General features: G+C 39.0%; 1 pseudogene; it reads right to left on the bottom strand.

The window, feature by feature from the left end:
• Positions 1–4051: 4051 nt before the first annotated feature.
• Positions 4052–12914, bottom strand: LOC133765306 (ras-related protein Rab-1A-like; annotated as a pseudogene).
• Positions 12915–13488: the final 574 nt, after the last annotated feature.

Below are 13488 nucleotides of genomic sequence, written 5' to 3'. Positions count from 1 at the left end.
TTCTGCATTTCTCTACTTTCACCTATCCATAATCTAACCATTGATCTGTTTAGTGTTGCTATAGATTTGTTGCATTTTACAGAGTTTTGTATATATATAAGAATATATTATATATTCTGTTCTGTCTTCTTCACCCAAGGTCATTGGTTTGAGATTAATTCATCTTCAGTAATTAACAGAAGTTCAGTCTTTTTTTTTAATGTGAAGCAGTGTCATTGATGAATATAGCTTCCGTTTACCAAGAGGATGGACACTTGGATTGTTCTAGTTTTGATTTTTACAAATAATACTGTTATCACCATTTGTATAGAAGACTTTATTTATTTATTTATTTATTTTTATTAAACTTTCATTTAATGAATAAATGAATATAAATTTCCAAAGTATAGCTTATGGGTTACAATGGCTTTCCCCCTCCCATAACTTCCCTCCCGCCCGCAACCCTCCCCTTTCCCGCTCCCTTTCCCCTTCCATTCATGTAAAGATTCATTTTCAATTCTCTTTGTATACAGAAGATCAGTTTAGTATATATTAGGTAAAGATTTCAACATTTTGCCCATATAGCAACATAAAGTGAAAAAACTACCATTGGATTACTAATTATAGCATTAAATAGCAATGTACAGCACATTAAAGACAGAGATCCTACATAATTTTTTTTTCAAATTAACTAATTTTCTATGCCATTTCCATTTTAACACCATGTTGTTTTTTTTTTATTTCCAATTCTCTTTATATACAGAAGATCACTTCAGTATATAATTAGTGAAGACCTCATCAGTTTGTGCCCACACAGAAACGCAAAGTATAAAAATACTGTTTCAGTACTAGTTATAGCATCACTTGGCTTTAGACGACACATTAGGGACAGATCCTACATAGGGTGTAAGTACACAGTGACTCCTGTTGCTGATTTAACAATTTGACACTCCTGTTCATGGCGTCAGTAATCTCCCTAGGCTCTAGTCATGAGTTGCCAGGGCTATGGAAGCCTTTAGAGTTCGCTGACTTTGATCTTATTCCGATAGGGTCATAGTCAAAGTGGAAGTTCTCTCCTCCCTTCGGAGAAGGGTACCTCCTTCTTTGATGGCCCCGTTCTTTCCACTGGGATCTCACTCACAGAGATCATTCATTTAGGTCTTTTTTTTTTTTTCCATGATATCTTGGCTTTCCATGCCTGCTATACTCTCATGGGCTCTTCAGCCAGATCTGAATGCCTTGAGGGCTGATTCTGAGGCCAGAGTGTTGTTTAGGACATCTGCCATCCTATGAGTCTGCTGTGTATCCCACTTCCCATGTTGGATCTTTCTCTCCCTTTTTGATTCTATCAGTTAGTATTAGCAGATACTTGTCTTGTTTGTGTGATCTCTTTGACTCTTAGACCTATCAGAGCTATCAATTGTGAGCTGAAATTGATCACTTGGACTAGTGCGATGGCATTGGTACATGCCATCTTGATGGGATTGTGTTGGAATCCCCTGGCACATTTCTAGCTCCACCATTTGCGGCCAGTCCGATTGAGCATGTTCCAAATTGTTCATCTCCTCCCTCTCTTTTTCCACTCTTAGATTTAACAGGGATCACTTTTCAGTTAAAATTTAAACACCTAAGAATAATTGTGTGTTAATTACTGAGTTCAACCAATAGTACTAGAACAACAACAACAACAACAAATACTAAAAAGGATAAAGTATTACATTGTACATCTAAAGTCAGGACAGGAGCTGATCAGTTCATTATTGCTTATAGTGTCCATTTTACTTAACAGGTTTCCCTTTTGGCGCTCAGTTGTCACCGATCAGGGAAAACAAATGATATTTGTCTCTTTGGGACTGGCTTAATTCACTCAGCATGATGTTTTCCAGATTGCTCCATCTTGTTGCAAATGACTGGGTTTCGTTGTTTCTTACTGCTGTATAGTATTCTATGGAGTACATGTCCCATCATTTCTTTATCCAGTCTACTGTTGATGGGCATTTGGGTTGGTTCCAGGTCTTAGCTATTGTGAATTGAGCTGCAATAAACATTAATGTGCAGATGGCTTTTTTATTTGCCAAATTAATTTCCTTTGGGTAAATTCCAAGGAGTGGGATGGCTGGGTTGTATGGTAGGGTTATGTTCAGGTTTCTGAGGAGTCTCCAGACAGACTTCCATAGTGGCTTAACCAGTTTGCATTCCCACCAACAGTGGGTTAGTGTCCCTTTTTCCCCACATCCTCTCCAGCATCTGTTGTTGGTAGATTTCTGAATGTGAGCCATTCTCACCGGGGTGAGATGGAACCTCATTGTGGTTTTGATTTGCATTTCTCTGATTGCTAGTGATCTTGAACATTTTTTCATGTGTCTGTTGGCCATTTGGATTTCCTCTTTCGAAAAATGTCTATTGAGGTCCTTGGCCCATCTCTTCAGTGGGTTGTTTGTTTTGTTGTTGTGGATTTTCTTGATTTCTTTGTAGATTCTGGTTATCAATCCTTTATCTGTAGTATAGTTTGCGAATATTTTTCCCATTCTGTTGGTTGCCTCTTCACTTTCCTGACTGTTTCTTTTGAAGTACAGAAACATCTCAATTTGATGCAATCCCAAATGTTAATTTTGGTTTTGACTGCCTGTGCTGTTGGAGTATTTTCCAGGAAGTCTTTGCCTGTGCCTATATCTTGCAGGGTTTCTCCAATGCTCTCTAATAATTTTGATGGTTTCGGGTCGTAGATTTAAGTCTTTAATCCATGTTGAGTGAATTTTTGTGTAAGGTGATAGGTATGGGTCTTGCTTCAAGCTTCTGCATGTGGAAATCCAATTTTCCCAGCACCATTTATTGAATAGACTGTCCTTATTCCAGGGATTAGATTTGGATCTTTGGTCAAATATAAGTTGGCTGTAGATGTTTGGATTGATTTCTGGTGTTTCTATTCTGTTCCATTGGTCTATCCATCTGTTTCTGTACCAGTACCATGCTGTTTTGATAACAACTGCCCTGTAGTATGTCCTAAAATCAGGTATTGTGATGCCTCCGGCTTTGTTTTTGTTGTACAGGATTGCTTTGGCTATTTGAGGTCTTCTGTGTCTCCATATGAATTTCAGCATCATTTTTTCCAGATCTGAGAAGAATGTCTTCGGGATCTTGATGGGTATTGCATTGAATGTATAAATTGCTTTTGGGAGAATAGACATTTTGATGATATTGATTCTTCCAATCCATGAGCATGGAAGATTTCTCCATTTTTTGGTATCCTCTTCTATTTCTTTCTGTAAGGTTTTGTAGTTTTCATCGTAGAGATCTTTAACGTCTTTGGTTAAGTTTATTCCAAGGTATTTGATTGTTTTTGTAGCTATTGTGAATGGGATTGATTTTAAAAGTTCTTCCTCAGCCGTGGCATTGCCTGTGTATACAAAGGCTGTTGATTTTTGTGCATTGATTTTATATCCTGCTACTTTGCCAAACTCTTCGATGAGTTCCAGCAGTCTCTTAGTAGAGTTCTTTGGGTCCCCTAAATAAAGAATCATATCATCTGCAAAGAGGGATAGTTTGAGTTCGTCCTTCCCGATTTGTATCCCTTTAATTTCTTTTTCTTGCCTAATAGCTCTGGCCAAAACTTCCAGAACTATATTGAATAGCAGTGGTGAGAGAGGGCATCCCTGTCTGGTACCAGATTTCAGTGGAAATGCTTCCAACTTTTCCCCATTCAATAGGATGTTGGCCGTGGGTTTTTCATATATTGCTTTGATTGTATTAAGGAATGTTCCTTCCATACCCAGTTTGCTTAGAGTTTTCATCATGAAAGGGTGTTGTATTTTATCAAATGCTTTCTCTGCGTCTATTGAGAGAATCATATGGTTTTTCTTCTGCAGTCTGTTAATGTAGTGTATTACGTTGATTGTTTTGCGAATGTTGAACCATCCCTGCATACCGGGGATGAATCCCACTTGGTCTGGGTGGATGATCTTTCTGATGTGTAGTTGCAATCTATTGGCCAGAATTTTATTGAGGATTTTTGCATCTATGTTCATCAGGGATATTGGTCTGTAATTCTCTTTCAATGTTGCATTGTTTTCTGGCTTAGGAATTAAGGTGATGGTGGCTTCATAGAAAGAATTTGGGAGGATTCCCTCTTTTTCGATTGCTCTGAATAGTTTGAGAAGAATTGGAGTTAGTTCTTCTCTAAATGTCTGGTAGAACTCAGCAGTGAATCCATCTGGCCCTGGGCTTTTCTTTGTTGGGAGGGCCTTTATTACTGTTTCAATTTCTGTGTCAGTTATTGGTCTGTTTAGGTTTTCTATGTCTTCCTGGCTCAATTTAGGGAGGTTGTATGTGTCCAAGAATCTGTCCATTTCTGATAGATTTCCCTGTTTGCTGGCATACAAGTCCTTGTAGTAATTTCTGATGATTCTTTTTATTTCTGTGGTGTCTGTTGTTACGTTTCCCATTTCATCTCTGATCCTATTGATTTGGGTCTTTTCTCTTCTTTTTTTAGTTAGTTGGGCCAATGGGGTGTCAATTTTGTTTATTTTTTCAAAAAACCAGCTCCTCGTTTGGCTGATTTTTTGTAATGTTTTTTTGGATTCAATCCTGTTGATTTCTTCTCTGATTTTAATTATTTCTCTTCTCCTACTGGGTTTGGGTTTGGTTTGCTGCAGATTTTCTAGATCCTTGAGATGACTTGAAAGCTCATCTATTTGGTGTGTTTCCAATTTCTTGATGTAGGCACCTATTGATATAAACTTTCCTCTTAACACTGCTTTTGTTGTATCCCATAGGTTTTGGTATGTTGTGCTGTTATCCTCATTTACTTCCAGAAAATTTTTGATTTCTCTTTTAATTTCTTCTATGACCCATTGTTCATTCAGGAGCATGTTGTTCAATCTCCATGTGTTTGCACGTGCTCTAGGGATTCCTGAGTTGCCAATTTCCAATTTCATTCCTTTGTGGTCTGAGAAGCTGCATGGTATGATTCTAATTCTTTTGAATTTGCTGAGACTTGCTTTATGGCCTAGTATGTGGTCAATCCTAGAGAGGGTTCCATGTACTGCTGAGAAGAATGTAAAGTCCTTAGATGTAGGATGAAATGTTCTGTAGATATCTGTTAGATCCATTTGGGCTATAGTGTCATTTAAATCTACTGTCTCCTTGTTGATCTTCTGTCCTGTTGATCTGTCTATCTCTGAGAGTGGAGTATTGAAGTCCCCCAGTACTATTGTATTGGGGTCTAAGTCTCCCTTTAAGTCCCTTAACAAGTCTTTTAAATAAGCTGGTGCCCTGTAATTAGGTGCATATACGTTGATAATCGTTATATCTTCCTGTTGAATGGATCCCTTAATCATTATATAGTGCCCCTCTTTGTCTCTCCTAACAGTTTTTGTGGTAAAGTTTATGTTGTCTGATATTAAGATGGCTACGCCCGCTCTCTTTTCATTTCTGTTGGTGTGGTATATCTTTTTCCAGCCTTTCACTCTCAGCCTGTATGGATCATTGTTGGATAGATGGGTTTCTTGTAAGCAGCAAAAGGATGGGTTTTGTTCCTTAACCCAATCAGCCAAGGGGTGTCTTTTAACTGGACAGTTCAAGCCATTAACATTCAATGTGACTATTGAGAAGGAGTAACTTTGCCCTGCCATTAGCCAAAGATACTTTCTAATATATGGTTTGAGATTCCTGTGATCTTTTGGTGTGAGGTTTCCTACCTTTACCTTCTTTCATATTGGTGACCGTGTTTCTGTGTTTCTGTATGTAACACATCTTTAAGCATCTTTTGCAGGGCTGGACGAGTGGCGACAAATTCTTTCAATGTCTGTTTGCTGTGAAAGGTCTTAATTTCACCTTCATTCATAAATGAGAGCTTTGCAGGATATAATATTCTGGGCTGGCAGTTTTTCTCTCTTAGCACCTGGGCTATGTCTCGCCATTCTCTCCTAGCTTGCAGGGTTTCTGAAGAGAAGTCAGCTGTGAGTCTAATTGGAGATCCTCTGAGAGTAATCTGGCGTTTCTCTCTTGCACATTTTAGGATCTTTTCTTTGTGTTTCACTGTGGTGAGTTTGATTACGACGTGTCGTGGTGAGGATCTCTTTTGGTCATGTTTATTAGGGGTTCTATGAGCTTCCTGTATTAGGATGTCTCTGTCGTTCTCCAAACCTGGGAAATTTTCTGCTAGTATCTCACTAAAAAGGCCTTCTAATCCTTTCTCCCTCTCCATGCCTTCAGGTACTCCTAGAACCCGAATGTTGGGTTTTTTAAGAGTATCCTGTAGATTCCTGACAGTATTTTTTAGATTTCTGATTTCTTCTTCTTTTCTTTGATTTGATTGTTTCCTTTCCTGTTCTCTGTCTTCTAAGTCTGATAGTCTCTCTTCTGCTTCGTCCATTCTGTTTTTAAGACTCTCTAATGTGTTTGTCATTTGATCTATTGAATTCTTCATTTCATTATGATTTCTCATCACTATCACCATTTCTTGTTCCACTAGTTGTTTCAATTCATTTTGATTCCTCCTTAATATTTCATTTTCACGAGAGAGATTTTCTATCTTGTCCATGAAGGATTTCTGTAGTTCAAGAATTTGTTTTTGAGAACTTCTTAATGTTCTTATCAATTTTTTGAGATCCACTTCTTGCATTTCTCCTATCTCCTCATCTTCATAATCTTGAATTGGGGTGTCTTTTTCATTTGGGGGTGTCATAGTGTCTTCCTTGTTCTTGTTACCTCGGTTTTTGCGTTTGTTGTTTGGGATGTTGGAGATACTGGGTTTCTTCACTGTGGTGTTTTTTCTTGTTACACTATGGCTCTATATTAAGTGGACTGTCTGCTTTCAGTGGTGCCTTAGAGGCTTGAGATGAGTGTGGACTGAGAGCTGTGTTTGGTTCCTCAGGGCTGAGGGTGTGTCAAAGATGACACTCCCAGGTTAGGTGTGGTAAATCTCTCTCTTTTTTGATTCAAAAGGGAAGTAATTCCGCACAGCTGAATGTAATTGGAGGTAGTTAGCAGGCAAATGATATACCCACAGGAGCCAGAGATTGGAAGCTCTTTCCCAAGGACCACACAGGGAATCTCTGCTGCCCTCAGTGTGGGCTCCAATTCTCCTGCAATCTCCCACTGGGTTGCCAAGTTAGATGCTAATCTCCTGTTATTTCACCCCTCCCCCCAGAGTCAGGTTTTTCTGCTAGGCTCAGGGCTGGTGCAGACCTGAGGTCGCCCTGCTTATGACGTATGTCCAAAATGGCGCCTGCTCTGTCTTGCTCGCCTCTGAGAGGTGAGCGGAGAGAGAGAAACTTGTGTCCGTATCGGTCGCTTTTTTTTATTTTTTTCCTCTCTCTCTTCTAGTTAGCCTGGTGAACTTTTCCCCACGAAGTTTCAAGCCTCGTTCCCTCTAGCCTCCTCTTTCCGCTTGCCCGCTGGTGTCTCGGGCTATTGTGGTTCGGCTCACCTTGCGTTCCAGCGCTGGTGCGTTGAGTCTGCTGCTGGTGTCCCGAACTTGGGCTCCCATGCTCTCCACCTGTATAGAAGACTTTTAAAGGACATATTCTTTCATATTTTGGGGGTAAATGCCTGTGGATGTAGTGGTTGTGTCATATAGAAGGCTTATGTTTAATTTTTAAAGAAACTGTCAAAGTGTTTTATTAAATATTTGTCCTATTTTATTTTGCCACCACTAGTGTATAAGAGCTTAAGTTGCTCTACATGTTCACCAGTACTTAGCATCATTAGTCTTTAATTAGCCATTTTATTATAGCATCATGATTTCATTTGCATTTTCAAAGTGGCTAATGTTGAACATCTTTTCATGTGCTTATTGATCCTTTATATATGTTCTTGGGAGAAATGTCTTTTCAAATCCTTTGCTCATTTTAAAACTGGGTTATTTGTATTTTTTAGTGTTTAGTTGTAAGAGATTGTTATATACCCTGGGGAATTTCTCCTCCACGTTGGTGTCAACACTGATCACCCCAGGAGGAGTGCTAGCGGCCCCATACTTCAGGATGATGGCTAAGCAAACCCTCTGTATTCATGGGTCATGCAGATGGAACACGTTGTGACCTTAGAATTTAGGAATCACGCTTACCAATTTCTATTGCTGGGTGGATCTGTAGCATTAGCAAAACCACTAGTTTTCTGATGGGGCCTGGCTTTAGAAAGGTTGTGAAAGACTCAAGTGTGCCTTCTTACTGAGTTAACTATGGCTCTGTAGTACTGAGCCATTCACATCTCATGAGACATTTTTCAGGAGAATCAGTCTTGTAATTTTTTCACTCTTCCACCCAAACAAGATGATATATTCTGTGAATATTCTTGTGCCATGAAGGCATTAAAGATATTCTTCCTGTAAGCATAAATTTGCTACTGCCGTCCAGTTTATCCAGCTAGAAGGAGTTTGCTCCTCTGCATTGGCACAGAAACATAGAGTAACAAGAGATGATTAAGACAGCTTAGATTTAGGGAAACACTTGTGCCAAATTAAGGAAATTAGGTGAGAAGTTGTTTAAGAAAGAAACTGTATATAGGAAATGCCATTCTCAAAGCATAAAGAGAAAGTGTACTCTCTGTCACATGAGAGCATACGACTATTATCAACTAAGGAAAATGTAAGATTGTAATCAATTAGAGTTGATTCATGAAATTAATAAAACTATTTGAATATAATTAATTCTATGTAATGGATCTCATCCATTAGCTTTTAAGATTATAGTAACATATGATCACATAATCATTATTGCTGTCTGAAAGTTAATGTAGGAACATTGATTTCAATAGAAATAGTTTCTTAGATATTAAAAATGTTGATATTTCTGCAAATTATCTTTACTGAAGTTCATGGAAAGCTATATTCAGGGGGAATACTAATATTTGTGACATGTGAGGCAGTACCATGTGTATCCATTGTTGTGTTACCTGCACCTGTTTAGCACAAAAATGTTAACAATATTCTGAAAAAGTAAGTGATGCTTTCTCTTGGTATTCTATCGCTAGATGTACAGACTTGGGAGTCCGAAAGGCCTTTGTCTCCCATTAACTAGTTGACTAACCTTGAATAAAGTATTTACTTTTCCAGGGCTTCAGTTTCTCCTACATAGAACAAATATAAGTAATATGACTTTATAAGGAGACTTTTATCAGGATGAGTAGACATGGCTGTAAGGTTGCATGGTGTGAAACCTCCAAACATTCAGTACTGGAAGCAAATGTAAATACTGAAAGACCCTCTTGTGCCACATACCTAGGGACTCAGCAGTTTAAGAGAAAAGTTCTCTTAATTATATAGCTTAGAGATGGAGAAGCAAAGTGACTGAAGTTACTGCTTTAAGTTTTTTGTATTGTTCAGAGAATGAAAATGATATTTTAGAAGGATGCGTATTGAAATACTTAGTATAACCTCTAAAGTTGTAGACAGGAAAACTGGGAAGTTCTCAGTCCAAAAGAAGAAAGAAGCAGGGGCCAGCGCTGTGGTGCAGTGGGTTAACACCCTGGCCTGAAGCACTGGTATCCCATATGGGCGCTGGTTTGAGACCTGGCTGCTCCACTTCTGATCCAGCTCTCTGCTATGGCCTGGGAAAGCAGTAGAAGATGGCCCAAGTCCTTGGGCCCCTGCACCCATGTGGGAGACCCAGAAGAATCTCTGGCTCCTGGCTTCGGATCAGCACAGCTCCGGTCATTGCGGCCAATTAGAGAGTGAACCATCGGATGGAAGACCTCTCTCTCTCTCTCTCTCCCTCTCTTTGCCTCTCTTCTCTCTAACTCTGACTTTCAAGTAAATAAATAAATCTTTAAAAAAAAGGAAGAAAGAAGCAGATATAGAAAAGACAATGCAGGGAAAAAAAATGCCGGAAATGGTGAGGAGATAAAATTAAGTATATCAGTAGTTGCTATAAGTGCAAGTAGATTATAGCATCAGTAATTCAACCACATATCTATGTTTTAAAAATTTTTTATTAAAATTCTGTATACTCTTCAAAAATGCACATATGTATACAGATAAATAAGTTTTTGCCCTCTGCACACACTCATAACCAACGCCCAAGTAAAGAACAAAACTTTACTAGTATCCCAAGAGTCCACACTATTCCCGTCTCCCCTTTCCATTTTTTTTTTTTTTAATGTGGGAAAGAACAGTATATTGTCATTTACATGGTGTGACCCAGGGAAGCAGTATTTACATATACCAAATGATATCCACATAATTGTTAACTCTTTCTATGTATTGACAACAAAAATAAGAGAAAATGTGATATTTTTCTTTCTGGGTCTGGCTTGTTTCACTTAGCATAAGGATCTACACCTGCATCTATTTTGTTGCATATGTTAAGATTTCATTTTTTATGGCTGAGTAATATTCCATTGTGTAATATATCACGTTTTCTGTCTCCATTCACCAACTGGTGGACATCTGGGTTGATTCCATATCTTAGCTATTGCAAATTGAATTGCTATAAACCTGGGAGTGCAGGTATCTCTTTCATATGTTGATTTCCTTTCCTTTAGATATATTCCCAGAAGTAGGATGGCTGGATCATATGGTAGATCTATTTTTAGTTTTCTGAGGAATCTCCATATTGTGTTCCATAATGGTTTACCAGCTTGCATTCCCACCAACACTGTATTAGGGCACCTTTTTCTCTACAAACTCACCGGCATTTGCTATTTTTTGATTTTTGGATAATAGCCATTCTTTTGGCCGGCGCCGTGGCTTAACAGGCTAATCCCCCGCCTTGCGGCGCTGGCACACCAGGTTCTAGTCCTGGTTGGGGCGCCGGATTCTATCCCGGTTGCCCCTCTTCCAGGCCAGCTCTCTGCTATGGACCGGGAAGGCAGTGGAGGATGGCCCAGGTGCTTGGGCCCTGCACCTGCATGGGAGACCAGGAGAAGCACCTGGCTCCTGGCTTCCAATCAGCGCGATGTGCCGGCTGCAGCGGCCATTGGAGGGTGAACCAACGGCAAAAAGGAAGACCTTTCTCTCTGTCTCTCTCTCACTATCCACTCTGCCTGTCAAAAAAAAAAATTAGCCATTCTTTTAAAAAAATTTTTTTCTTTCAAAACCTTTAACCAGAAAATAGTTTCTACACTTTAAGATTTGAGTAGACCTGGAATTATAATACAATAACTATAATAGTTAATTCCTTAATTTTCTTTCTTTATATCTTAAGAATCTTGAAAACTTTAAGGCTTGAGGGTCTCATGATTTTTCCTTACTCATAATGTCTTGGTGTCATGGAGGTATCCATAAGAAACCAACAGCTCATTTTCTTTTACATTCCTTTCAAAGCTCTGTAACAACAGAGTCTCTGTTATTGATGTAGAACAGTTTGAAGGACTGGAAATCAAATCAAATCACAAGAGCTGAAGGAGACTATATGAGCTCGTATGTAATGTACATACTTTAGCATTAATTGTTCAAATGCAAGCATTTAAAGCTATAAAAAATCCTTTGTTAATATTACTCCAATAAGCATAGTATTATTAAAAATGTCTTCAGTTGCTTTGTTATAAAATTTGCAACAAATTGCAATATCCTCCAGCCATAAATTATATGCAGAATATGAAGAAACTGTTAATCAGATAGTGTAATGTTTCCATTGATAACTCTATAAGGAAGAACCAGCAGACCAGATCTCACATAGAACATCTCACTAAACTTTATGCATGGAAAGTTTCAGACACTAGTTGTGCTGTTTGGTGCAATTTGGCTGAACTTCATCTTCAGAAGACTAAACCCCACATCTAAACATGCCAATATAATCATCAACCAAATATATTCCATCCAACCATAGGAAAAAATCTGATATCGGGAAAGCAAAAGGATTACACACATTACTTTACAAAGTACTACACAAAGGTTTAAAACAGTTCTGAAAATGAAGTAAATTGCCTTCAGTCAAGGGAATAAAAAAAAAAAAAAGCCAGTATTGACAATTTACTATCTCTGACCTCTGTGGAGACAGTGAGAATCTGTTGTTGTATAGCTATTTATGGGGAAATTCAAATAGTTTGTCTTTTCATTTGGGTTCAGATTGCAAATTCATTACTATGAGAAAAGGATGGAGGCTGCTTGACTGGAGTGCTCTGAATTTTGAAATTGGACTTCTCTGTACCACCAGCTGTTTCTCTAAGGCCCGCTCGCTTTTTTTTTTTTTTTTTTTGACATATAGAGTTATTGAGAGAGAGAGACAGAGAGAAAGGTCTTCCTTCCATTGGTTCATCCCCCAAATGGCCACTTTGGCAGGCACACTACGCCGATCCAAAGCCAGGAGCCAGGTGCTTCTCCGGGTCTCCCATGCAGGTGCAGGGCCCAAGCACCTGGGCCATCCTCCACTGCCTTCCTGGGCCATAGCAGAGAGCTGGACTGGAAGAGGAGCAACCGGGACTAGAACCGGGCACCCATACGGGATGCCGGCGCCGCAGGTAGAGGATTAACCAAGTGAGCCACAGTGCCAGCCCCCACTCACTTTTTAATCTCAGCTGCCATCATCAGGAAAGTCTGTTCTACATTAGTTGTGTTCTTAGCACTGGTTTCCAAGAAAGGAATTGCAAGGGAATTGGCAAATTCCTTTGCTGTTGTGTAATGTACTACTTTCACTGTGGTCAGGTCACATTTGTTTCCCACCACCGAGTTGTTGACATTTTCATTGGCATAATGGTCTATTTCCTGCAGCTACTCTTTGAGACTATTGAAGGACTCCTGACCTGTGACATTGTACACAGGTATGATGCCATGGGCTTCTCTGTAATAACTGGAGGTGATTGTTCAAAGCCTTTCGTGGCCTGCTGTGTCCCATATTTGAAGCTTGATTGTTTTCCCATCTAACTCTAATACTTCTTATGTTGAAATCCACACCCATTGTGCTGATGAAGCTTTCTGTAAACCTAAGAAGGTGGCAAGATTTTCCAACCACAGAGTCACCAGTCAGAAGTAACTTGAATAAATAATCATATTCGGGATGTCATGCTGGACATGACACTGCAGCCACCGTCACTGCTATTGCCGTCCTTGCTGTAGCTGCCACCACCTTGACTCTCCACTATGGGTAATCGAAAGACAGGAATGAGAGCTATAAAACCCATCTGGCTTGCATGTTCAAGCACAAATATGGGTACTCTCTCGAGGCATAAATGAATTCACTAGTGAATGAATGGGTGACTGAATGAAGAAGTAAATGAGATTCACTGCGAATTATGAAATAAAAATAAATTGACTTTCTATAGCAATCTGTAGGTTGTATTTATGAGGACTGTGTATGGAAAAATAACCATTTAATACCTATGATGGTGAATCTATATAACATCATTTCTGGAACAAGAAGGTGGGACTGGAGGGGCTGGAGTGAGATGGGAAAGCAAATGGAAAATGATGTTAAAATGAAGGAACTCAGACTATTAATAAAATAGAGCCATGAATCTCGGTGATGCTTCACCAAAATTTAACATCCAACAAAAGTTCCATAAAATTTGTATTAAATTGACATTCTTCTGTATTGTATCTTTTCATAGAGCTTTTCCTTATTTATGCTTTCAATG

The sequence above is a fragment of the Lepus europaeus genome, chromosome 8 (genome assembly GCF_033115175.1).
Source record: "Lepus europaeus isolate LE1 chromosome 8, mLepTim1.pri, whole genome shotgun sequence".
Lineage (NCBI taxonomy): Eukaryota > Metazoa > Chordata > Mammalia > Lagomorpha > Leporidae > Lepus > Lepus europaeus.
Note: the sequence above shows the minus strand (reverse complement) of the source record. Positions and strands in the feature narration are given on the sequence as shown.